This window comes from Tachypleus tridentatus, chromosome 7 (assembly GCF_004210375.1).
Source record: "Tachypleus tridentatus isolate NWPU-2018 chromosome 7, ASM421037v1, whole genome shotgun sequence".
NCBI lineage: Eukaryota > Metazoa > Arthropoda > Merostomata > Xiphosura > Limulidae > Tachypleus > Tachypleus tridentatus.
The window spans coordinates 194,743,191-194,768,825 of record NC_134831.1 but is presented as its reverse complement, the minus strand read 5'-3'; the positions used below and the strand labels follow the sequence as shown (position 1 = coordinate 194,768,825).

General features: G+C 34.7%; 1 protein-coding gene across 7 annotated transcripts in view; it reads left to right on the top strand.

Moving 5' to 3' along the window:
• Nucleotides 1-25,635, top strand: part of LOC143257623 (protein still life, isoform SIF type 1-like) — a 297,368-nt gene that overhangs the window by 95,354 nt on the left and 176,379 nt on the right. The window contains exon 2 of one of the 7 annotated variants that reach the window (XM_076516632.1): nt 7,386-7,612. The exons of the other annotated variants lie outside the window; for them this stretch is intronic. The gene's annotated coding sequence lies outside the window, so the exon portion shown is untranslated. The remainder of the gene's footprint in view (nt 1-7,385; nt 7,613-25,635) is intronic. 7 annotated transcript variants of the gene reach the window in all.

Below are 25,635 nucleotides of genomic sequence, written 5' to 3'. Positions count from 1 at the left end.
TGTGTACTTGTGTATATTCTGAATGTTTGTTTTTGTTCTTGTTCTAATAAATATAGCATAAACAGTATAATAACTATTCGCAAACGTCTTACTTTTCTTGAGTCAAGGAAGTGTAACGTTTCGCTCAAAAATTATGTATAATGAAATAAATGCATGTTCACTGTCTAAGCCGGAAATTTTACTCGGTCCCGTGCGATTCCGCTTCAGACAGGTTTTACTGTATAAGGTAGACACAATACATATCTTGAAATTAAACTAGAAACAAAACTTCAGTTAATACTAGAAATAAATGATTTTTGATGTATGAACGCTTACAAAACTGTAAAGCGAAACATTGAGTGTCTAATTAAATAGGATATTTTTGGTCTTATAAGATCATTCATTTCTCGCATTTTTCTTCTTGTGCACCAGAATACACGACATAAATAATGAAAGTTTGTAAGTTACGCTGCTGTCGTTACTAACTACTGTGTTGAACTTCGGGACGCTGTTTGTGTTGTGTGCTAAGTAATCTAGAATAAATAAATAATTAGTGTCAATACAACACATTATTCAGACTTGCATTAATACAAATTCACTGCGGTCAATAAAAGGTAAATCAAAAGACCATTTGTATAATTTACACTCCATCATCGCTACAAGAACTCCTAATGTTGTTTGTATTTCATACATGTACTGAATCTTTAGTTTTTTGGGGCTTATAAAATTTGCAACATGGTTATACAGCTTAATATGGGTATAATCTTTTATACGGCATACTATAGTCTTTACTTTAATATTATCCAAGTTGCATCATTGTTATGTTAGTACAGGTTACGTCATGGTTGTACAGTTTATACAATTATTATACTTTTATTATGTTCATTTAGTTTACTTTGATTTTACATTTTTATCAGGTGTGTGTAATAACTGGCTTGAAATAACTCACGTGAATTGAGATTAAACTCAATTCAAAGATGAATGTGAAAGACTAAAACAACATAGACAGTTAACTTTATTATTCTAATAACGTGTAGACCTGTCTGTCATTCTCAATACTTCGTCGGTGATCGGCGTATAAATGACACGAGAAATTGATATTACTTTACTAGTTTGAACTTTTTTGTGTCCATCTTTCACTGATGCGTTTCGTTCTCCAGTAAGCCAGAACAATTTTAAATAAAAATAATGTGAAATTCACTGTGGAATAGCATTGTACCGTTTGCACAAATTTCCAAAATAAAATATTAATGTTGCTACTAGAAGACATTGAAATATAGTAACCTGATGTTTCTCTTCGTCTGTAGTCGGTGCCAAACAAGCTGCGTCTACGTACAGGTCAACGCCCATATTGTCGCGACCTCGTGGAATTTTGTACTATGCGTTTGCTACTTTATTTGATAATATGATGATTAATGATAAAGCTGTCAAAGTTGGGAATGATTGAACTTAATGTAATTTGTAAATTAAATATGTTTCACTTTTATTATCAGCCAACGAGTAAAATAGCATTATACGTTTCAATTTAATATTCTGTTTGCGGTTAAATATAAAGTCACAAGTATTTTGTTTAATATTGACGGTTAGCAAAAAAATCGCGTGTATTTTGGTTTAATTTCGACGGTTAGAAATGCTTTGATTTACATGTCAGATCTTTTATCAAAATGTAATAATCAAACGAGGAAAGAAAAATCACAGTTGATAAAGGCACAGTTTTTACATGCATTGTTCGATATGCGTCTGTCAGTCATAAATATTCACATTATCACTCATTGTTGAAATAGTATTTTAAATATTCTATAATATTAATTTAAACTTACGTATATCACTTCGCATGTAATGTTTCGTAACTACAACTTGTCGGTGATGTATATTCCACAATAAAGACGAAGTCTTGTGTTGTAGTATAATAATTCAGACAACATTCTAAATGTTAGTTTAAGTTCATCAATAAAATTACTGAAGGTGTTTGTTTTTCTTAACTATTTAAGCACCAAATTTCTCGTGGATTCATGGTTATTTGATTACAAGGTCTTTCCCTTACATTAGAAATATAGAAAAATCTTCAATATTCTAATTAACTTTATACTAATTACTGTTAGTTTCCTGTGTATTCTACATAGAAAATAGGTAATCTTACCTGTTTATTTTAGTGAATTATTAACACTGAATTGTAAGTAACATAAATAACATTGAGTAGACACAACTGATATAGGAGAACGATATAAAATGAAGTTGGTAATTTAAAGTTCGATTGCTTGGTTGTTTGAAATTAAGCACAAAACTACATAATGGGCTATCTGTGCTTTGCCCACCACGGGTATTGAAACTCTGTTTCTAGCAGTGCGAGTCAGCAGACATAGCTGTGCCACTGGGGGACGTGATTTGAAAGTTAAAGTTTTCCAGTCTTGGGTGCGTTCAAGTTCTCTAGAATCAGTGTAAACAAAATAGCTTTAAAACAATTTGAAACAGATTTAAAACTAGAGGTTCACGTGTTCTATAAGAGTTTGCAATTGACCTGAAACTGGAAGCTCCCTCCCTGTTTCTATTAGTATGGAAAGCACGAGTTCTGGAGTAGTTAGAAATGGACATGAAACTATGGGGTTGATGTCATTATTGAGCTTTATTCCATGTACTTCAAAATAAATGTTAACTAAGGGTATATTACCAACGTCACTGCTCTGTTGTATATGGGTTTCTGGTACTTAAACATTTGCACGTCTCGGTCGTCATTAAAGTCGTGATGCATGTGGTGAGCAGCTTCCATTACAAGGTGAAAGTTTCGTACAATGGGCTTGTGTTTTGATAGTTTTGTAATTAATCTAAAGACTGAATTAAAACTCGTTGTTGATAATCCACAAATGTTTCTGCAGTTATTTAAACACTGTATTTCATTATTAACTCGCAAGTGTGTAATGTTATTAGCTCATCGATTTTTTTATTGTCGTGTTGTGAGTAGTTCTTTAAAGAAAAATCAAAAGTTTATTCATTTAACAAAAATGCTGTAATATTTACGTCTCCTAGGTAGAAAACGATAACACGGACTCTACTAGAATAAAGATAATGACGTTAAATGAAAGGTAATGGTACTACACCTCTTAAGTAGAACATATATCACTAGGCCTCTCTTCTAAGTATAAAATAATGCCACTTGGCCTCATCTTGGAACACGATGACATAAATCTTCTGAATGAAGCGTAGTGTCACTTTCCCTAATCTGAGGTGAACATACTGTCACTAGTTTTCTTCAAAGTGGAACGTCACTAATCATTTTGTAAGTGGAGGAAAATGTCACCAAACCTATATTATAAGATAAAACTACCAACTCCCTCTTTGGTGGAATATTACGATATTAGGTCTTTTAAAAGTTCTATGACTACGCTAAACCTCTTTCAGATGGTAGGTTTTACTACTATACTTCTCATACAGACGGATAAAGAAAGGCAGGTTTCTTCTATTGATGGAAGATGATGGCAGGTTTTTGCTAGAAGAAAGGTGAAGACTATAGACTTTACACACTCAAGTTGTAAGTAGTAGGTGTTTTGAAGGTGTATCACCTATAATAGTATAGTTCTTCAGAAGATGTGTGTAACAAAACATCTTTGTTAGATACTGAAAGGTTGGAAACATTTCTGGTTTTCTTTAGTCTCCTGCTATTTACGTAGCCTTGACATTCGAGCTCAGTATTGGAAACTTTCACCAAGTTTCGTTAGGACACTTATGGTTTTCATGTAACTTCTGAGAAACGGAACCTAGCGTGAGATATCTTAAATCTGAAAAAAAAATCTCAAGAAAGTGAGAGAGAAAAAAAAACACTTCAGTAATCTCTAGAAATTCCAGCGTTTCTCTGATACGTTAGAAAACTTTCGTCACTTGTAGTAACTATAGTCTCCCATGTCTTTATTACTGGATTTCTCAGCTTAACACAGTATGAATATCGGATTTTGAACGTTAGTCGAAAACATGTACACCAAGCTTCATAAAAAATTAAAGATGCGATAGCGGGAGACGAGAATGTTTTATGAATGTAGACCCTAATTACTTATAGGAAAGAATTGTATTTATAAAATATGGCACAGACACGCAACGTGAAGTGTACATACTTGTTGAATAATTTAGAGTGCAGCATTAACTATTTTCCACTGTGAATATACGACGTACACTTGCGTACTTCCATGTGCACACATGAGCACCCTGTGGTAACGTACGTAATTCAGTAATTCACACACAGACGGAGAAGCATTCCAGTGCGCCCAGCTTTAAAAAATAATCTTTTTATCTTTCTCGTTTACAAACGGATTCGCCTAGACTAAAACAGTTTTGTTTTAAAAAAAAAAAAGACTGATAATTTGTGTTCATAATCTCTTATTTATTTTAGGCTCTGTTGAAACAAGTTAAAAATTTAGCGCTTTAAATAGTTTGGTTTTCTATGAAATGAGAATTTGCGTCGAAAACACCCACTTCGCTAAAGAAATAAGCTATTCTACAGATCGGAACTGGAAGGGTGAATTTATTGATTTACTCCTTTTCTGGCAGAATTATGGAATTTAACCATTACTCCGATAAAACACCCACGCCATCTAAGTGAGAAGGGTGTTTTAACAAAATTGGATGCAAACACATGAACCTTTGTGTCTCGGATCGGCTGGTATGAGTATTAACACTTTTGCTAAAAAAAAGGAGAGAACAACATTTCGACCTTCCTAGGTCATCTTCAGGTTAACGACCTTTTGTATTCACAGTCAAGGCTCATTTACTACTGGACTACACCACAACCTGTCAGAAACCTAAACATTTGGATATATATATATATGCCACTCGAATTGTAACGTAATGAGCCTTCAAACATACCGCTAGTTTTAGCGATAGTTTTTACGAACTATATCACTCTTGTTATTACATATTGTGGTTCTGCATGGCCAGGTGGTTAGGGTGCTCGACTCGTTGTCTCAGGTTCGAATTTCCGTCATGCTAAACATGCCCGTCCTTTAAGTCGTGGGGGCGTTATAGTGTGACGGTCAATCCCCCTATTATTTGGTATAAAGAGTATCCCAAGAGTTGGCGGAGGGTGGTGATGACTAGCTGCCTTACCCCTAGCCTTAAATTAGGTACGGTTAGCGCAAATATCCCTGGTGTAGCTTCCCACAAAATGTATAAAAACACAGTTACTGCATATTGTATCATATATGTTTCTGTAAATCCTCGTGTATCTTCAAACAGTGTGCAAAGGAATGAAATGTCAAAGATTGACAAAATGAATAACAGAAAAAGAAGGACACATAAGAAAACAATTCTTGGTCCATTTAACATGTAAGATTGTACGAAAATGTTTTTGGACTTGAGCAGGTATTGTCTATTGAATTGGTAAAGCGTTAATATTTTGACTTGTTTGAATGTTAAATTGTAGTTTTTATAATACGTGAAGCCACATTTTCTAGGTAACGATATCTGTATGCAGTGCAGGTAAGTATGCAGTGTTTGGTTGTAATATTTTGCAATACATGAAACTTTGTTGTCCAGGTAGCGATGTATAACTACAGATGTGGAAGGTTAAATTGTAATGTTTGTAATACCTGAAGATTCTTTGTTTAGTAACAAAAACTAACAAGTACGGAATGTTTGTTTATAACGTTTGTAATACCTGTAGATTCTTTGTCTAGTAACAAAAACTAACAAGTACGGAATGTTTGTTTATAACGTTTGTAATACCTGTAGATTCTTTGTCTAGTAACAAAAACTAACAAGTACGGAATGTTTGTTTATAACGTTTGTAATACCTGTAGATTCTTTGTCTAGTAACATAAAACTAACAAGTACGGAATGTTTGTTTATAACGTTTGTAATACCTGTAGATTCTTTGTCTAGTAACATAAAACTAACAAGTACGGAGTGTTTGTTTATAACGTTTGTAATACGTATAGATTCTTTGTCTAGTAACTAACAAGTACGGAGTGTTTGTTTATAACGTTTGTAATACGTGTAGATTCTTTGTCTAGTAACTAACAAGTACGGAGTGTTTGTTTATATCCGGGTAACGACAACTAACTACAAGTAGGGAATGTTCAGTTGTGGAAGCTCAGGAAACTATAGTATGTTTCAAGGTCTTTTAAAAAGCACGTTCTAGCTAAGTTAGTAATGGCGAGTAACCATCATTACATAATCATGCAGTTTGTTGATAATCAACAGCTATCTGCAGAGAATAAGGTATTTATAAACTGAATTAGTTTATAATAGAGATCGAGATTTCTGGATTAAATGAGAAATTAAGTCTTGGAGGTTTACTTCAATTAAACCTGTGGTGATGTAGGCCAAAAATGATCAGCTAACCTTGTGTGCCTGTTCGAGAGATAGTTTAATGTTTAATTTTTCTTTTAAAGAAACTGCTGTATCAGTTACTATTACATCATGTTAAGATTATAGAAAATTATGTGATGACTATTTATGAAATATATTACACCAGTTGTCTTGAGGTCTAGCTGCAATAATTAACTTTTTAAAAAATTAGAGGATTTTGTAATGAGAAAAATGTTTCAATTTATTACTTGTACAAAAAATCTCCGAATATTTACAAGTAGTTTTTTCGCAAAAGTTGTAGAAAAATCCTTAATTAAATATCTCCAATTAACTGTTCCTACTTCTTGATATTTTTCGAAAATTTCTTTTTGTGATTTTCAAAGTTACCGCATTAAGTTTCATAATAGCCCATACTCAGGGTTTATAATACAAATTTTGGTTTGATCCCTGTGGCCGCAGATTGTTCAGGTATACCTTTAACAAATGTTTCGAAAGTCACTAGTTAACCACCCGCTGCTCCAGCTTGTGTAATTTCTTCTTCTGTCGCTTCATTGTAAATTACATTAAACAAATATTGCTCACTTTTATACCCGTTTTATCACCTCATAAATTCTCTAATTTTGTTCACGTTTTTTGTCGTTTTTCACAGCTCGAGCCGAGATCAGACCAACATTCATGCGTTCTCCTTCTCTGGAAATCTTTTCGGTATATCCAGCAATGTACCAGTAGCTGAAACGTCATAGAAATTTTGCACAAGAATGATGCTACACATGTGTAGCCTTAACATATTATAGTTGTTCATTACGTGCACTTGTTAAATCGTGGAGAGTGATGCTTTAACCATAGTCGAACTCGCGTGTTTGCGGTCATGGTGTTTTCCATTAATTACAAAACGTGCAAGTGGATACTAAAAAAATATTTAGATTGCAATAGAAATTATATAACTCCCTAAATTCGCTTCTAGAATTTAATTAGATGTTAACTTTTGTTTTATCTCTTTGAGCATTTACATCTCTTTGAGTATACAAGTAAACTGTTTGAAATAAAACGTTCTGATGAAAAGAAATCTTTATTTTTGTAGTTAAAAACTACCATAACCACTGTCATTTCAGTTTCAAGCTTAAGAGCTTTAACTGCAACGATTCCGAGTTGGATCCCTGTGGTGAACACAGTATAAATAGTTACGTCGCCATGTATCAACGAAGAAAATATAAATACTTTACCGTTTCCAGAAAAATGTTTTTTGTCAGATTCGTATGGATGGATTTCCTTTTCATTAAATCCTGTCAAAATAATATAACTCGATGTGAATCACGTGGCTTATTAAATATCACCAACGGTAAGTTATTTAAGATGAAATGTATAATAGAAAACTCAGTTTCTTTTGATGTGTTATCATAGTTTAAACCATGTCTGATTTTATCAGTGTTACAAGATAAAAGATTATGCTTACTCCAAATTTAATGTGGACGATGTTATGGGTTATAACAAATTCTTGGGAACTATATTAATAGAACCTAATATCTGTACTGGTTTTATAAAGATATACTCTATAAGACTAATCCTTTTTTTTTTATCTTCATCTAGCATGAAATGTTTTTGCTGCATAACTTATCAGTGTTGCAGAATAACAGATCATTCACTAATTGTCTATTCTGTCTGTCGCTTTTAGGAACGTCACGTATTTCTGTGTTTTCCCCTCTTGTTTCAGTGCATAACAAATAGAAATAACATTCACTTCATAGTCTTATTTATCTAAACATTTGGTCAGTTTTAAAAAGGTACGCGAAATTAGTTTTTTTTTTTCAAAGCAGATTCGTGCAGGACATTATTTGTCTTTGTAAGTGTATTTGTAATAAATTCAACAAGTTCGCTTTTTAACAATTTACACAACACTAAATATTCATATACGTTCAGAAAAGGGGAAGAAAGGAACTGTTTGTTTGTGGCAAAACTAAAGTTATTTGCCGCTTTATTTGGCTGGCAGTACCCACCGCCAACTTTTGGTCCACTCAAAAAAAATGAGATTGACTGTAACATTATAATGCCTCCACAGCTGAAATATTCAGCATGTTTGGTATCAGGTTTCCATCCCGCGAGAAGAGACAGTCTCTTGTATTATCTGTCTTTATGGAAATACTTGTGGGGGTGGAAAGGCTTATGGAGAACGTTAAGTAGCTGTCTGTAGACTTAGTGAGTTTACTAAACCAAGCAGCACCGTAAACTAATTATTCTGAACACTCATTTTATAATTGCACCCTTTGCCCAAAGGGCTGGAGATTGTAAACTATTTGTTTATGCATGTGAATGTTTCTTGAACAGACGAACTGATGCAAATAAAATAATGAAATAGAAATTAAGAAATGTGGATGTAAAGTCGTTGTGAATTTAAGCAATAACACACCTCGCTTTTCCATTTCTTTTGGTGATTTTATTTTTTTTCTTTGAACAGAGGTTAAGATTGATAGACGGTGTATCCCCACCTCAATGTGGGCCCTATTTCCACTGTCCACAAACAAAACCGAGGGTACATTTTATATCCCACGCCATAGCCTGTACCCTAGCATGCCTTTTAATTTATGTAGCGTATTTGTTTGGGCTTGTTTTTGTTCATTTGCGTTACCACGAGTAAGTTAATAAATATTCACTTCTGAAAGAAGAATGAAAACCATACACCACGCGTTGTTTAGGTTCGTTTCAGTGTTTTTTAAGATGAATGTTTGAAAAATAACGAAAATACAAGCTAAAAATGGATTAAGATAATGTGAAGTTATAATAATTCGGTTTCTGTGTGTTGTTTTACGACAGTAAACGTAGTTGGCTGGTGTTCAAAATGTCCGAACTGTTTATCGGAGGATTTCTTGGTTCGTGGTTCGTTACAGCAAAACTCATTGACCATGGTTGCGGTATAAGAGTGATAGTATTTCGTCAAACAGGATTAGCCTAAAGTCTATCAGTTCAAAATTAAGGAATACTACGTTTATAGACCAAGACTAGCAGAAATATTCACACAAGTTTTTATAAGGTATTTAGCACCATAATTTTTGCCTATGTGGGGACATTCCCCTAAAATCGATTGTTATCTCCAGAAATTGGTGTCATCTAGCCACCTGTAAACAAGAATGTTTTTTCTTTTGTAGCAAAAATAACTCAGGCATATTGGTGTACATTCAAACATATCACATATACCATTAAAGTATGAACTTTAAAAACTAGCTACAATTAAGTTGCGTTGGAAACTAAAAAAACTGAATGTTATTTAATCGTAACTATGTCTACTACCATGTTTACTAATGTTTTTCTTCGTTGAGAAAACTCGGACGGTTTCACTTCCTTGTACTGTTGTTCCTCTCTATCGCTAATAGTAGAAATGACGCTTCTGTCTAAGATGTTTCCGTTTCATTTGAGAAATATAAGGTTATTTTTGGATATATTTTTTGTATACATCTAAGTATTTATTGTACTTTAAAAAGAGACATTCAAATGATCTTCGAAGAAGTAACGTTTCGTTTTGTAATAAACGTGTCTATTGTTTTTGTAAACTGTTTTTATTATTTTGTGAAAGCAACGCATTAAAACATTTAATCATTATTTTTTAAAGGTGAAAAATTAAATTTTATCTCAAATATAGCGAATTTAATTGTCGTCCTTTTCAATTCCTTGTGGGTTTTATTTTTATTTAAGACGTAAATTCTGTCCGTCCGAAAATGTGTCCATAATTACTGTGTAGGAGAGCAGCATCCCAAAACGTTCTTAAAGTTGTTTTCTTTTTAGAAGAAGACACAAATAATAATGTTTTGTTCACATATTTTTATTGTATTATAATAATATATAAAAAATACATCCGCGTTGATTGTGATTGTTAGACGACTTGAATACATTTACCAGTTTGGTAACCGATTTCGCCTCGGACACACTTTTTGTTTTTATTACGTTTTGTAATCATTATTTTAAAAAGCTGTTGAGCCAGGCGTGGCCTAGACTTAATGGGTCGGACTACAGGTTGAAGAATTCACTGTTCAAGCTGTCATACCACGATCCTCGCTTTTAGCTGCTGGTGCGTCATAAAAGTGATCGTCGATTCAAAGAGTAAGCTGAAGCTCTTTTGGCGCTGGGTACTGCTGAATGGCCGCCCTCAATCTGGTCAGTAGTTCAAAATTACGGACGGCTATATCTGACTCCTAAGGGGTTTCTGGCTTGGCCATTTTAGAGCAGTGGTTTTTATCAACCTCCTGCACGCCCCCTCACGAACCGTCCGTGCTCAGATCGATCCGGAGAATTTAGTTCTACAGTGTGTAAGAGCAGAATATATATATACAAGTTAATGAAGTTTTTAAATAAAATATTAACTTAATCGAACACAATATGTAGCTATTTTTAACCCGAATTTACAAATTCGATCTTTAAAATTCTTACATATAGGTCCCAGGCTGAGAAACGGATATTAATTGATTGTGTAAGGTATTTTTCAGGTTTAAAATTCCACTTAAAAATGTCGCATTAAATATTGACCTCTAAATTAGCCTTTTTTAATTTGAATTTTAAGAGAAATTCGATCTGCGTTTCAATAGTAAACATTACAACTTCTCAGTGTCTTTATTAATTTATCGCAGTTTGCTTTTGATTTCACTTTCATCTCCTTCCCTCTAGGCTCGGCATGGCCAAGTGGTTAAGGCACTCGACTCGTAATCCGAGGGTCGCGGGTTGAAATCCCCGTCGTACCAATCATGCTTGCCCTTTCAGCATAGGGGCGTTGTAATGTGACGGTCAATCCCACTATTTGTTGGTAAAAGAGTAGCCCAAGAGTTGGCGGTGGGTGGTGATTACTAGCTGCCTTCCCTCTAGTCTTACACTACTAAATTAAGGAAGGCTAGCACAGATAGCCCTCGTGTAGCTTTGTGCGAAATTCAATACAAACCGAACAAACCTTCCCTCTGATCGGCCGTGGCTAAAGTGTTACCGTCGTGTCGAACTTTGAATCCGAATGTCCAAAGTTCGCATCCCGTTGCCGCAATATCATTCTCTGCACCATGGGTAAGCGGATACATTATAAGAGTGACGGTAAAACCTCACTACTCAAGTAGGGTAGCGATTAGCGCATGTATGTGCTGTGTAGTTTTGCATGAATATCTCAAACAAATTCGTTTCCTCGTATTGTGTGTGGTAAAAGACGCTTAAGTTGGTTTTTGTTATTACACGCCAGTAGTTTCGATTCATAATTTGACATTTCACCGTAAAAAGTTGAAACTGAAATTCTGTCGTGTACACTAACTCCTTTCTTAACGTTAAGAATCTCTTTATTCTTTTTGTACTTGTGTTATAAATCTTATGGGAACGAAGTAAAAGATGCAGTTACAGTAGAAAACAACACGTATAACGTACGTTTTAAATATTTAAACTTAACGTTCGTGTCAACACTAGGTAGTGTACTTGTTTTTAATAATTCATATTGGAACTTTTCTGACGAAATAAAGGAACGTATTCTTAAGACCCTTGGTGAAAGATTCAATGTGACCCACTCCTGTACTGTTATTACCTCATTTTACACTGATTAAATAACGTGACTGTTGCTACTAACGTTTTTACACTGATGAAATAGTTACCCTTGTTACTGAGTGTTAATAACGTTTTTATAATGGTTGAATATGATTATTTATTTTCTACAACGTTGTAGAGAAAACACCCATAAATTCTTAACTTTCTGTTATGTTGTTTCCTACCATTATGATCCACACATATTACATTATTTTCATTAACTAGTTTTTATTGTTACAGTTGGCATGGTCTGATAGTTAAAACACTCGACTCGCTATTTGTGGGCCACTGGTTCGAATCCACGTCATCATACTCGTTCTTTCAGCTGTGGAGACGTTGATATGTGCGGCTAATCCCATTGTTCATTGGTAAAACAGTAGTTCAAGTGTTGGCGCTAGGTGGCGTTGACAAGCTTTCTTCCCTGTAGTCTATCACTACTAAATTCACAACGGCTAACGCAGATAGCCCTCGAATAGCTTTGAGTAAAATTAGGAACAAATCTCTCGGCATTTAGTGAAGTAAGTAAGTGACCAAACAAGTTGAGTAAAATAAACAAGAAGCCGAGTGTTAGATAGTAGCATTAATTGTTACTGTTATTTCTATGACTTGTATGTTATTATGGACACTACATTCAAGAAAGCCGTAAATAAAAACAATAATAAAAATGGGATTAGTGTCATAAGTGGGGTACACCAGGGTTCAGCCTTAGGACCATTGACCCTGATTTACATCAACGTACTAGATGAAGGAATAGTCAATAAATTACTTATATTTACAGATAATATCAAGGTCTTGGGTGTTGCTAGCTATGAAGAGGATGCTGCTGATTTACAAAAGGATTTAGATCATTTAGTGAGCTGAACAACTAAATGCCAGATGTAGTTTAATCATAATAAATGTAAGATAGTGCATGTGGGTTGTCATAATTTTAATTATACTTTGGATGGGAATAACCTTAATAGTGTTATGAAAGAAAAGAACCTTGGTGTAATGGTTAATCAGTCTAAAGCTATCTAAGCAGTGTTCTGTTGCTAGTGGTAGAGGAAATAGAATTTCTGTTTGTACGTATAGAAATATTGAATAAAAGTCTAAATAATATATAATTTCATTGTACAGGTCATTGGTTAGACCACATTTGGACTATTCTGTTCAGTCTTACATTATTGAACTTTTGAAAAGGGTTCAGAAAAGGATCACTAGAATAGTGGCTGGGATTTGATAGGTTGTCATACTAGGAGAGATTGAAATCTCTTAAGCTGTTTTCTCTTGAAAAAAGAAAAATTGGAAGGGATCTGATTGAGATGTTTAAGATTGTGAAGAGAATTATCTGATAGTGTTGATCCATCATTGTTTTTCATATTTAACATTGAGAACTGTAGAACTAGAGGTCACAAGTATACATTTTGGCAGGGTAGGAGTGATCTTCATCTAAAACAGTTTTATTTTTCTAACAGGGTGGTTTGTCTTTGGAATGGGTTGCCTTTGTGTGTTGTGGAGGCAGTAAATTTAAGCTTATTTAAGAGAAAACTTTATGAATATAAGTAAGGGCTAGATCTTAAGATTTTTAAACAAATATTTATTTTTAGATAATTCAGAGGTTGGAACATTCGAGATGGACTAATAGGCTCCATGTTGTCCCAAAAGGTTATGTTATGTTAAACGTTTTTGTAAAGCTCTTTGATCACTTTAGTGAATATAGAAGGCTCTTTAACTGCCAAGGTTTATAAATGTTTGTCACTTCTTTTTATTTCAGTGAATTTAACAAGATAAGACGTCGATGATTTTCATTAGGACGATTAAGTTGGGGCCAGTTTAGTTTACCTGTCAAAAAGTATATTTAATATAGTTATGCAGAGCGCCAACGTATGGTGTTTTGTATATGTTAATTCCATTAGAATTATATTTTCTTCAGTATTTTTCTCACTTGTTCAAACATTTTTATGAAAATGCTGTCTTGAAGAATATGAGAGTACGCTAACGGGTATTACAAGTACTCGTTTCCTTTTGTCGGTAATAATAATTGTAGACATAAAAATTCACTTACATGTAATTTGTAACTGAGCTATACAAGGATGCAGTGCCACCAACCCTGTTTAAGTGTGCTCTTTTCTAACGTATTAAACAAAGCGATAATTGTGTAATGCTACTAGTGTCTGATGTTAAGATTAACTTGTCTCCAGAAAAGTTTATAGCAGGTAACTTAGCTAGGAATATCTGTACATAGTGATTTGAATTTTTATCTAAGTATGTGGTTTGTTTTGATTGGAAGTTGATTATATTTTGAGTTTTGGTTGCTCAAAAAATACCAGACTCGTTATTTTAAAACTAGTGTAAACAATTTTTTAAAATGTCGATTTTCTCTTATTCTCAAACTTGTGGGTTTTTCTTTGTAATTACTCGTAGACCATAAGCTTAAAAACTGTGTATTTTAAGCAGGTTTTCACTTTGAGCCTGACTATTCATTTATTCTCTTGATATGAAGTACGATTTTCTCTCTAACTGGTAATCGAGCTATGAAGATTTATTAGAAAAATTACTCTTGTTAGTTCAATACTGAACAGTTGGAACAGTTCTCAAATTCCGTGGGCGAAGGGGTACCATACTGGATTTTAACAAACATTGCTAATTTTGTCAGAATCAACATGTTTTAACAGAAAAAAAAAACAGCTCGTATGTAAATTGTGGTGTTGAAGGGTTATTTGGAGTAGTAAACAAGGGATAGCGGGGGGGGGAAGAAGGTGGAAGAGTCTAACATCACCATCTTCCAGCCCTTCCTTTTTCATACTCAGCGCCATCATCATGAAGTAACAACTTCGTATTGATCTTGAGGTCCGCAGTCTACATTCTTGGCATGTTGCCAACTGTACAAAATATTAGTTTACAGAAGTGGTGTTTTAAATACAAGTAGACTCTTTTTGCTTTTTCTTCCTGTTTACACATCTTCAGTGTCGCCTGTTTTTACTGTCTTTTACACTGACGTGTTTTTTTTATGTTAGGCATAGGTTAATTTTTTTACTTGTGCCATTTGTAAGGAGAAATATTTTTGGTCCATCGTGCAATTACAACCTGTTTCTCAAAAAATTGTTAGGCCTACCACTTTAACGATAACCTGTGTTTTTGTGTGTATGTATAATCAGTTTCTGTTGTCGTACTTAGACGTTCTGTCAGTATCTACAAAATACTCGTATAAAACCAGCTTCTCTACTTTCGTACTTGCACGTTCTGTCAGTATCGATAAAATACCTAAGAGAAACCATATTCTCTATTGTCGTACTTACATAGTCTGTCACTATCTAAAAGAAAAAAAACACCTCTGTTAGTGATAGGCCCTCAGACTAAGCTTCATCTTTCTAGTATTCTTGTTCTTCGAGTTCCCTTCACTTTAAATACTAAGTTCTGTGTTTATGGCCTTGTAAGAACAACTGACATTTTGAGGAACATTTAATTTTTTTTTACGTTTTCTCCTTGCGTTTAAACAACTTTTTTTTTTCCTCACTGAAAATTAAAAGTTTGATATTTCATTATAGATTAGTTAACTTTAAACTCGTATCCAAGAAAAGAATAATAACGTTGTTCTTCAGGTTTTAAAGGTGAAATATTTGGAAATGCGGGACTACGTACTGTCTCAGTATATGCGACATATGGCGATTGAAAACAAGAAACGTCTAGTTCCTTCAGGTTTATAATTTCTCCACAAATTCTTCATTTGAGCAAACAACAACACTTTCTGTTTGACTTGGTTATAGTTGACCATTTCTTAAAATTTACTTTCGTCAAATCGTTGAGATAATGGTGCTTGCCACGATGTACAGCGTAGTTCTCGTGTGTCTATGGAAGGTTAACTGAAGACAAACCCATGTATCACTTACAACTTTACACATCATTCTTCTGCAAGGAAACATGTGAGCTAATCACAAGGCGGCTGCCTTTCTATGTGTGTATTTGTGTGTTGAATTTCGTCAACCTACTACAGCTAGTGTCCTCCCCTAGTACAGCGGTAAGTTTTCGGATTTACAACGGTAAAATCAGGGGTTTGATTCCCCTCGGTGAGCTCAGCAGATAGCCTGATGTGGCTTTGCTATAAGAAAAAGACACTACATCTAGCCATTTTTAATTTTGAACTGATAGAGTAGAAGAAAGAGAGCTGATCAGTTCCACCCATTCCCAACTCTTGGGAAGCTATTTTGTATTGTCAACCGATAATGAGTCTGGTTTTTGTTATTAAGCGCAAAATTACATGATGAATTACGTTAAAAGCCCTCAGAGTCCCCATGGGTAAAGGGGCGATCATGTTCGGTTACGTGTTTCAATCCCGCGACTTGCATATTGCAAATCTCTCACCGGGCCACACCAAGAGGTGGCTGTCTTTTCATATAAAGTGACATAATCATTAAACATTTTGAAATTCTTCAATTACTGCCTGAGATTTGTTTTTGTGAATGATTGCATTTATGTCGTTTATGGAAACTTTCCAGTAGTTAGCTAAGCTCAAGGTGAAGAATACTGTGGGATTTCGTAACTGTAAATTTGAAGTTTGTATTGAGGTCGACAGAACCCACTGACACGTAACTGTGAATCTGTAGTTTGTGTTGAGGTCGACAGAACCCACTGGCACGTAACTGTGAATCTGTAGTTTGTGTTGAGGTCGGCAGAACCCACTGGCACGTAACTGTGAATCTGAGGTTTGTATTGAGGTCGACAGCACCCACTGGCACGTAACTGTGAATCTGTAGTTTGTATTGAGGTCGACAGAACCCACTGGCACGTAACTGTGAATCTGTAGTTTGTGTTGAGGTCGACAGAACCCACTGGCACGTAACTGTGAATCTGAGGTTTGTGTTGAGGTCGACAGAACCCACTGGCACGTAACTGTGAATCTGAGGTTTGTGTTGAGGTCGGCAGAACCCACTGGCACGTAACTTTGAATCTGAGGTTTGTGTTGAGGTCGGCAGAACCCACTGACACGTAACTGTGAATCTGTAGTTTGTGTTGAGGTCGGCAGAACCCACTGACACGTAACTGTGAATCTGAGGTTTGTATTGAGGTCGACAGCGCCCACTGACACGTAACTGTGAATCTGTGGTTTGTATTGAGGTCGACAGAACCCACTGGCACGTAACTGTGAATCTGAGGTTTGTGTTGAGGTCGGCAGAACCCACTGGCACGTAACTGTGAATCTGAGGTTTGTGTTGAGGTCGGCAGAACCCACTGACACGTAACTGTGAATCTGAGGTTTGTGTTGAGGTCGGCAGAACCCACTGACACGTAACTGTGAATCTGAGGTTTGTATTGAGGTCGACAGCACCCACTGACACGTAACTGTGAATCTGAGGTTTGTGTTGAGGTCGGCAGAACCCACTGACACGTAACTGTGAATCTGAGGTTTGTGTTGAGGTCGGCAGAACCCACTGACACGTAACTGTGAATCTGAGGTTTGTGTTGAGGTCGACAGAACCCACTGGCACGTAACTGTGAATCTGTAGTTTGTGTTGAGGTCGGCAGAACCCACTGACACGTAACTGTGAATCTGAGGTTTGTGTTGAGGTCGACAGAACCCACTGACACGTAACTGTGAATCTGAGGTTTGTGTTGAGGTCGGCAGAACCCACTGACACGTAACTGTGAATCTGAGGTTTGTATTGAGGTCGACAGCACCCACTGACACGTAACTGTGAATCTGAGGTTTGTATTGAGGTCGACAGCACCCACTGACACGTAATTGTGAATCTGAGGTTTGTGTTGAGGTCGGCAGAACCCACTGACACGTAACTGTGAATCTGAGGTTTGTGTTGAGGTCGGCAGAACCCACTGACACGTAACTGTGAATCTGAGGTTTGTGTTGAGGTCGGCAGAACCCACTGACACGTAACTGTGAATCTGAGGTTTGTGTTGAGGTCGGCAGAACCCACTGACACGTAACTGTGAATCTGAGGTTTGTGTTGAGGTCGGCAGAACCCACTGACACGTAACTGTGAATCTGAAGTTTGTGTTGAGGTCTGTAGAACCCAGTGAAGCGACATTACTTCTGAAGTTGTAAGCTATAAGTAAATTATTCACATAAGGTTCAATATTCTAATCTTTAATACCACTTGCTGCTTTACTATCTCTTACATATTTCAATATTTATCTTGATAATTTTAATTTCAGTAATCTGTAATACGTTCACATGCGTAAAATATAAAATTGTATTATTATAACCTGTTTGCCTTAAATTTAAAAATCAGTCGAGTTATCTCCAAATATTGGGGGTTACTTATTAATGATAATGTTTTTAAATAAAGGATTCGTTGTAATGAGTTGAATATTATTCTTAATTACTGAAATATTGGTCTAATGATATTGGAAGCTATTAAATTTATTACGTTAGTCTAGTTGTTTTAATATTTTATAACGATACTATCATAATGACCTGAAACATGAATATTAATCTAAGTATCTCGATCCACTCACGATGAGTCAGTGATACCTTTATGGACTGGGAAGTTTATAATCCGTATTAACAATTATTACCAACTCTTCAATTAATCACTTTCATTCAATATTATTATGATGTAAAGAAATAATTATTTTGGTTGGTAATATCGGACTTTAAGATTGGCTTGGTTTGATTTTTGAGGAAAGCTACGTGATTGTTATCTGCACTAACCATCACTTGTTTAGGGGTGGTAGACTATAGAGGGAAAGCAGCTAGTCAACAATACCCACCAGGAACATTTAGGTTACTGTTTTGCCAACGAATACTGATCTTGACCATACATTTTAATACCCCCAAGACTGAAAAGGCATGTTCGGTGATGGGATTCGAACCCGCAACCCATAGATCGGGAGTTGAGCGCCCTTACGCAGATCTCGGACTTAAGAAGACGAATAATTATTTTTGTTACAGCCTTTGATGATAAACCACTAAGAAAATTATAAAGTTTGTATGACTTTATCATTAAAAACTGTTACCTCCATAATTGGATGCGGCCTGCAGTAATGTAGGTTGTATAAATATAACGGTGCTTGTTGTAAGCCACAGCTTGGGGTTTATAGACGGTTAGATTATTATCTTTCCAACATGGAAACAGAAAGGGGCTGCGAGTAATTAAAGGTGACTATATATGGTCAGTGAACACATCTCCACTTTCTTTTAATTGGTTGACCAAATAATGATGTGTTTATCATTTGCTTTAATACGTGACGTCACGAGGATTCTGATCTAGGTAACCTAAACTATTTCAAACTTTTTAAGATAACAAGGAATACGCATGTCTTTTATTGGTCAATCAGCTGTGTGATGTCACTGTGGTGTTCTTCAGTTGTTAGAGTGAATGATGTAGCAGTTAAGCTGACACATTCAGGAAACATAAATCTAAAAGGAGTGTTGGTTACACCCTCCAAAATGGCCCAGGTTATGACGTCTTAGTCTTCAATGTGTGAAATTTGACGATTGAAAACTGATAAAATGTTTTACTAAAAACGTTTTTAAGAAACCCAGCTGTAAACAAAAAAGGGCGTAGACTCTTACAATATGCACTTAAAACATTACATTCTTATTAATGACGTACCCAAAACAACTAGTGTAATATCCTAAAAGTAAATGCACAGCTTTGTTGCAATAGTAACCATATTAGGTGAAACAATATGAAAATAGATATATTAATAGATATTAATACATGGCTATTTGCCATGGTAACCAACGGCAAGTGAAATAAAATAATTTGTGATGACGAGAAACCCATTTGAAATTAAAATGTATCTCAAGACGGCTGATATGGGTATTAAACCTTTTATTAGAAGGTCGAAACGTTGTTCTCTACTTTATTTAAATAAAGGGTTTAACACCCATACCAGCCAGCTTGAGATACATGAATTAAAACAACTTCATTCATCCAGAATAAACGCCACAGTACGGCTTTTGTTAAATACATTGTAAGTGTGGCTTTGTTTCCATATAGCCACAGGCAGTCCAAACATACTGTATGTTACCTTATCATTACCTACATAATTATTCATGTTGTTACATTTCTATAAATTAGATTATCCAACATGTCTGTGTTAGCACCTATCACCTAAAGTTGGCTGGATCAATTACCGTAATTTTATGTATGGTAATTGGAAAAGTTTCAACGTTGTACAAGGACTATCTTGTTTTAGGATTTTTGCCCGAAAAGGGATGAAAGAAAAATCCTCTGGAATGAGATATATTTCAACTTTCTTATAAACCTTTCACTTTGAATTTAAAGATACTGATACTTAATCAGTTAAATGAGTCAATTATTATCTTTCGCAATTATACAGTTAGCGCTCCCACGGCTGAAATGGCGTGCATGGTTGGTGTGGCGGGGATTCGAACCCGCGAACCTCAGATTACGAGTCGAGCGCCCTAACCATTTGGGGAAGCCGGACCCTTTTAATAATGGCTTGGAAAAATATATAATACTCCATGGAGGTCCATATGGACTTATTCTCAATAGAACAACAGACTTAGAACGTTAGAAACCGGGTGTCGATATTTGTGGCGGGCGTGCACAGATAGTTCATTGTGTAGTTTTATGTTTAAGACGAAAAGGTTTTCACGGTCAACTAATTCTACAGTTAGATATTACATTGTTATTGTTGTAAGAATATCATTAGAATTATTCTATCTTTTAACAGATTATACACATTGTTTTCTGTAGTAAAGTGTGACGAGTTTGTATTTAGAAACAAACTCCCAATTTATGAATAATTTATTTTTCTATATTACCATTTATACCTTCTGCCTGTTTTAATATTTCTGTGATTTGAACAGTTGCGTTTTTAGTGTGATTAGTTTAAACTGAGTTACTCGTATCATATTACGAGTTTGGTTTGCTTTTAATCATGTGCTAACCCAGAATCTCTTAGTAAAACGAAGTTACTCTTAACTTCCTTTGAAGACCATAATGAGTCGCCATTCTGCATCGATTTTTTCCTTCAGTTACCTTTAACCTCAGTATCTTTAAAGTATAATATTTAATTTCAGGGAAATAAAATTATATATATTTACCTTTTATAAAAAAAATAAATTATTTATGTTTCATTTTATTTTATCTTTTATAATTGTTGTATAGCATATTCAGTAAGTGGTTCTGTTGTCATAACCCAGAGGAAATTAAGTAATTTTTATTAATATTATTAAAAATTATATTTAAATTAATTATTATATAACTCATTTCAACGTTCAATACTGAAGGCTCATAGCTCTAAAAACCGGGTTTCGATACCCATAGTTGGCACAACACAAATAGCCCAGTGTGTAGATTTCTTTTTCGAAGCTAGTCCTTGAAAGTATAATTAATTTAGAATAGGGTTTCGATTATTTACTTGAAATACTGTGATTTAAAAAGTTTGGTTCTGCTCAGTATGCTTGAAACGGATAACCTACACAATCAGACACTGGAGATTGTAGAAGGTTTTAGGTCTGCACTGGAGATTTGTGAAGATTAGTTAATGACCAGTTCTAATACAGAATGTTTTGAACGATAGTAGACATTGAAGAAAAGTCGGATGTGTAAGATATAGTAAATAATATATTGTACGCTGAGAACAATATAGTGAAGATTTCCTGTTCAGCATGTGGTTCTGAGGAAGTCGTTATTTTATATCTTTTTAAAACAGTAGGTTTGGTTCTTCAACGGAATACTCTTTTAATTTTAATTATACTTCTAGTGAATCATTATGGTGTGTTGGCAATACTTGTAACCAAAGGGGACTAACCAAGTTATCTAATGAATTCGAAGGCTTTTCACTCTTGGTGTATTTATATATTTGTGATTTTTTTAGTAGAAACTTCTTTTTAGACGTGAAATAAAAACACAAGGTTCTTTAGATTGGATCATCTCGATTTCGTCAAGTTAAAACGAGGTTACCTGTAAAAAACGGTATCAAACAGATTTCGTTACGGTAAATATTTTAACATCAAAGATGTACGTGTGACGGATCTACTGTTATACATCTATTTTAATATTGCGTTTAAGGTAAATTTGCTATTAGAAATGTACGTAATGTATACTGTTAAATCTGCATTGCGAAATTCCCGCCTATTCACTAAAGTTGTAGAAGAACTTGGGGTGTAAGAATCAACAGTATTTGTGTGTATGTGAGTACTAGTGATTGTCAATAATATTATGCAAGATTAAATTTCGAGAACTTCACTTAATGTTTATAAACCGACGCGCCAAGAGGCATATATTGTTCACTTACTATAGTTGATATACTATAAACTTCGAAAGTTATAGCTGTGATTTAATGCTTACTAATCGGAAACATCGCATATTTAACCAGAAACGTTTATATGTTTCGAATATTACAAACCGTTTAACTTTAGCGGATTAACATGGGTCATTAGTATTTTTACGAAGATATTATATATCTTCAGCTGTGAAAAACTCGCGTGTGATCAGCGAAGAGCTAGCTAGTTCCCCGTTAAGTGAATCGAACCTATTTCAACTCGAAGTTAATTCGCCCACTGTGAACCCTTGATAGGATATCAAGGAAGTTCCGAATCATATAGAAGAGTCAGTATATTTTGCTAGTTTGTAAACCTTTTGTATACAAGTCATTATTTGTAATAACCGTTATTAAATATTGTATTATTGTTTTATATTAAAATATACGTCCACTGCTGGTACAGCGGGTAAGTATTCGGACTTGCAACGCTAAAATTAGGGGTTCGATTCCCCATCCGTATACTCAGCAGATAGCCCAATGTGGTTTTGCTATAAGAACATACACACCTCCACCAAACAAACTGTGTTATGTATGTTGGGTTCTACATATTTGTCGTTTGCGTGTTAAAAGATAAACGCCGTCTGCTGTAATAGGTTTTATAATAAATATAGAATGTTTCTATAAAACAATGCGGTTTAATAAAATGCATATAAACCAACGGAACTACACACAAAATTAAAATATATTTGTGTTAAGAAAGAAAACTGTGTGTATCAATCTCGTTGGCAAATATAAATTAGATACATATCGACATTTATTTAAATTTTAAATATAAATTATAATTTACTTAAGTTTCAGGCCATTTTAAATCATAATACATAACACAACTTACGGTAAATATAAAAACATCAAGCAGCTGCTATTAAACTGCAGTGTAAATTAGAACTAGATGAAACAGAGGGATTGAGGCCAGAATACAAGTGGGAATGATGCCTGACATTGGGCTAGAAGCCAATATAGAAATGAAAGAGAGATTGGACGAACTCCATTATATCGCTGAGTACGTTATATAGCAGAGATCATTCCGATTATTTCTGTAAATCAATTTTTCGAACCTCCCATGTTAAATACTGGGCTCTAGGAAATGTTGTGATGATACACCTCGAAGTGTTAAAACTTAACAAAACTCCCGTGAAACTAGGTAGTTGTTCCAGAGAAACGACCTGGACAGAATGCTAATTCTCGCATATCTCGTGAAAAGATTTCAACTTACCATTTCGCGTCTTTTGTCAACATTTCGTTGTTGTACTGTTTTCAGTGAAAGAAAGCATATACAACAGTAGATGTGTTTTAATAACCATTAGATAATACATTCCGTTTATGAAATAAAAATGGATTTTACTAATATATTTTGGACAAAGTGCTAAGGCCATTTTAAGGTACTGATCAGGGGAGAGGCAGCCAGTAAACAAAATTGTAAGTGATAACTGCCACTCTTAATATCACATTCGCTGCTCAGTGTGTTGAATACTTTATAATGTTACACGAACAAGACTCCTGTTCGCCATATCCGAAGTCGTGAGCTCACAGCATGTTCAAGGCATATAGAGAGTATTAAAAATATAACAAGGCTAATATTAATGTCTACATGTATATTTAAATCTTACCTAGCTATTCACTTACCCAAGTACTTAATTTCTAAGTTATTTATTCAGTCTTTTATACTTTTTTTTTCAAGAATATTGTATGTTTCAACCACACTTTGTCCATCATATCTATCGCTGATGATGCATTTCGCACAGTAAAGAGCTCGGAATATGGTATGGGATGATCAGAAATACCACCGAGTTTCTGTATAATTGTTATTAATTTATAAATAAAGTTAAAAATGTGTTAGCTTAAAAACATTAGTTCGATATGTGTGTGTGTATTAGTTTGTTATAATTTAAAAAACATGCTGAAACATAAAATTAATTAAACAAAAAAAAACTACACTAATTGAAAAGATCCCAGAGTACAAGCTATAATGTGGGATTATAAAAAAAAAATTTATTTTTATTTGAATTATTTTTCTTCATTACTTTGGACAGCAGTCGCCTCCCCACAACTGTGCAGGCAGTGAAGGGTAATATAGATGTGGGACATTGTAGGCTTGAACACTCGCATCTTGCTCTTTTAATTTCTATATCTATTGCTACTCTCTTATTTCTTATATGAGACTGGCGAATGGAAGTTAAGAGTGATAGACGGTGCATCCCCACTGCGATATGGGACTTACTTTCGTAGTTATCTCCAAAACGTAGGGTCTATTTTATAATTCCACATTATAGTTTGTACCCTGGGATATTTTGAATTAGGGCAGCGTTTATTGTTTAATTTATTTCTGTTTCAGCCTGTTTTTTTGGGGGGTTTTTTAAGTTATAACAGACTAATATAATTAGTTTGTATTTGCTGTTTTTTAACGCAATCCTTCCTTTTGATTTTGTTTATTTAACTTTATTAATATTAATTTTCTCTAACATATAAATCGTTGGAGGATGGAAAAGCGAAGGTTTACCATCTGTAGGGAATAGACAAACTTCTTTTATCATGTGGTAACCGAAAAGTAGGTCGTAAATTAACCATATACCATTCTTATTCATGGCCACTTTGAACTTCGCGAACTTGGTATTAGAAACATGATGTTTATTGTACGAGTATGTATTTATGTATTTCTAACAATAATATAGTTACTGGTATGTATTATATCTGATATCATTTCAACTACTTTTATATTCCCCATTTTGCACTTGTTTTTTTTTTGTCTTACTTGGGTTACCACGAGGCAGAAGTTTTCATCCCCATTGCTACCGACTCTAATTTTGCTTCTTAACTCTGTTCCAGAAACATAAGTTCATTTGATTACTGGAATTAATTCAGCCGTTTAATTTGCATACAAGTTACGGAGACGTTGCTGAAATATGACTGAAAGGAAGTAATGTTTGGATTTACTTCAAGTAAAAAAGGGTAGAAAAACAAGGGATAAATTGTGATGCAATTAGGCCTAATGATGGTTTGGTTTACAAGAAAATAAACTGCATACAACGGTAGCGGTTCGTGTAATATTTGTTAACCTCAGAACCTAACTGAGCTGTCTATACAACAGGTAGCCTAGTTGCTAACACAGCAAGAGGGGTTGATTATTTTAACTCTCGCAACGCTAGCGTCGTCTGGAACCAGCAAGAGGGAGTTGATTGTTTTAACTCTTGCAACACCAACTTCGGCTGTAAACAGTAATAGGAGCTAATTCTTTTAACTCTTGCAACACTAGTATCAGCTGGAATCAGCGAGAGGCATTGATTGTTTTAACTCTTGCAATGCTTATTTCGGCTTTAAACAGTAATAGGAGCTAATTTTTTTAACTCTTGCAACGCTAGGGTTTACTACTCTTCTCTCGTTTTATAGCAAAAACACTTTTTGGTAAGGCTAAAATCTGGAAAGAATAGAAAGCAAACGTGGTTTTAGTGTTAAGTGTCTTGCGCGACGTGCAGGTTCATGCTTAACCGAAATAAGTTAAAAACTTGTACCATTAGGGTGGAGAAAGAAATGTTAAAACTGCTTTTTTTCATGATGTAACTGGCATCCCATGTGGAATATTTTACTGCCGTATGT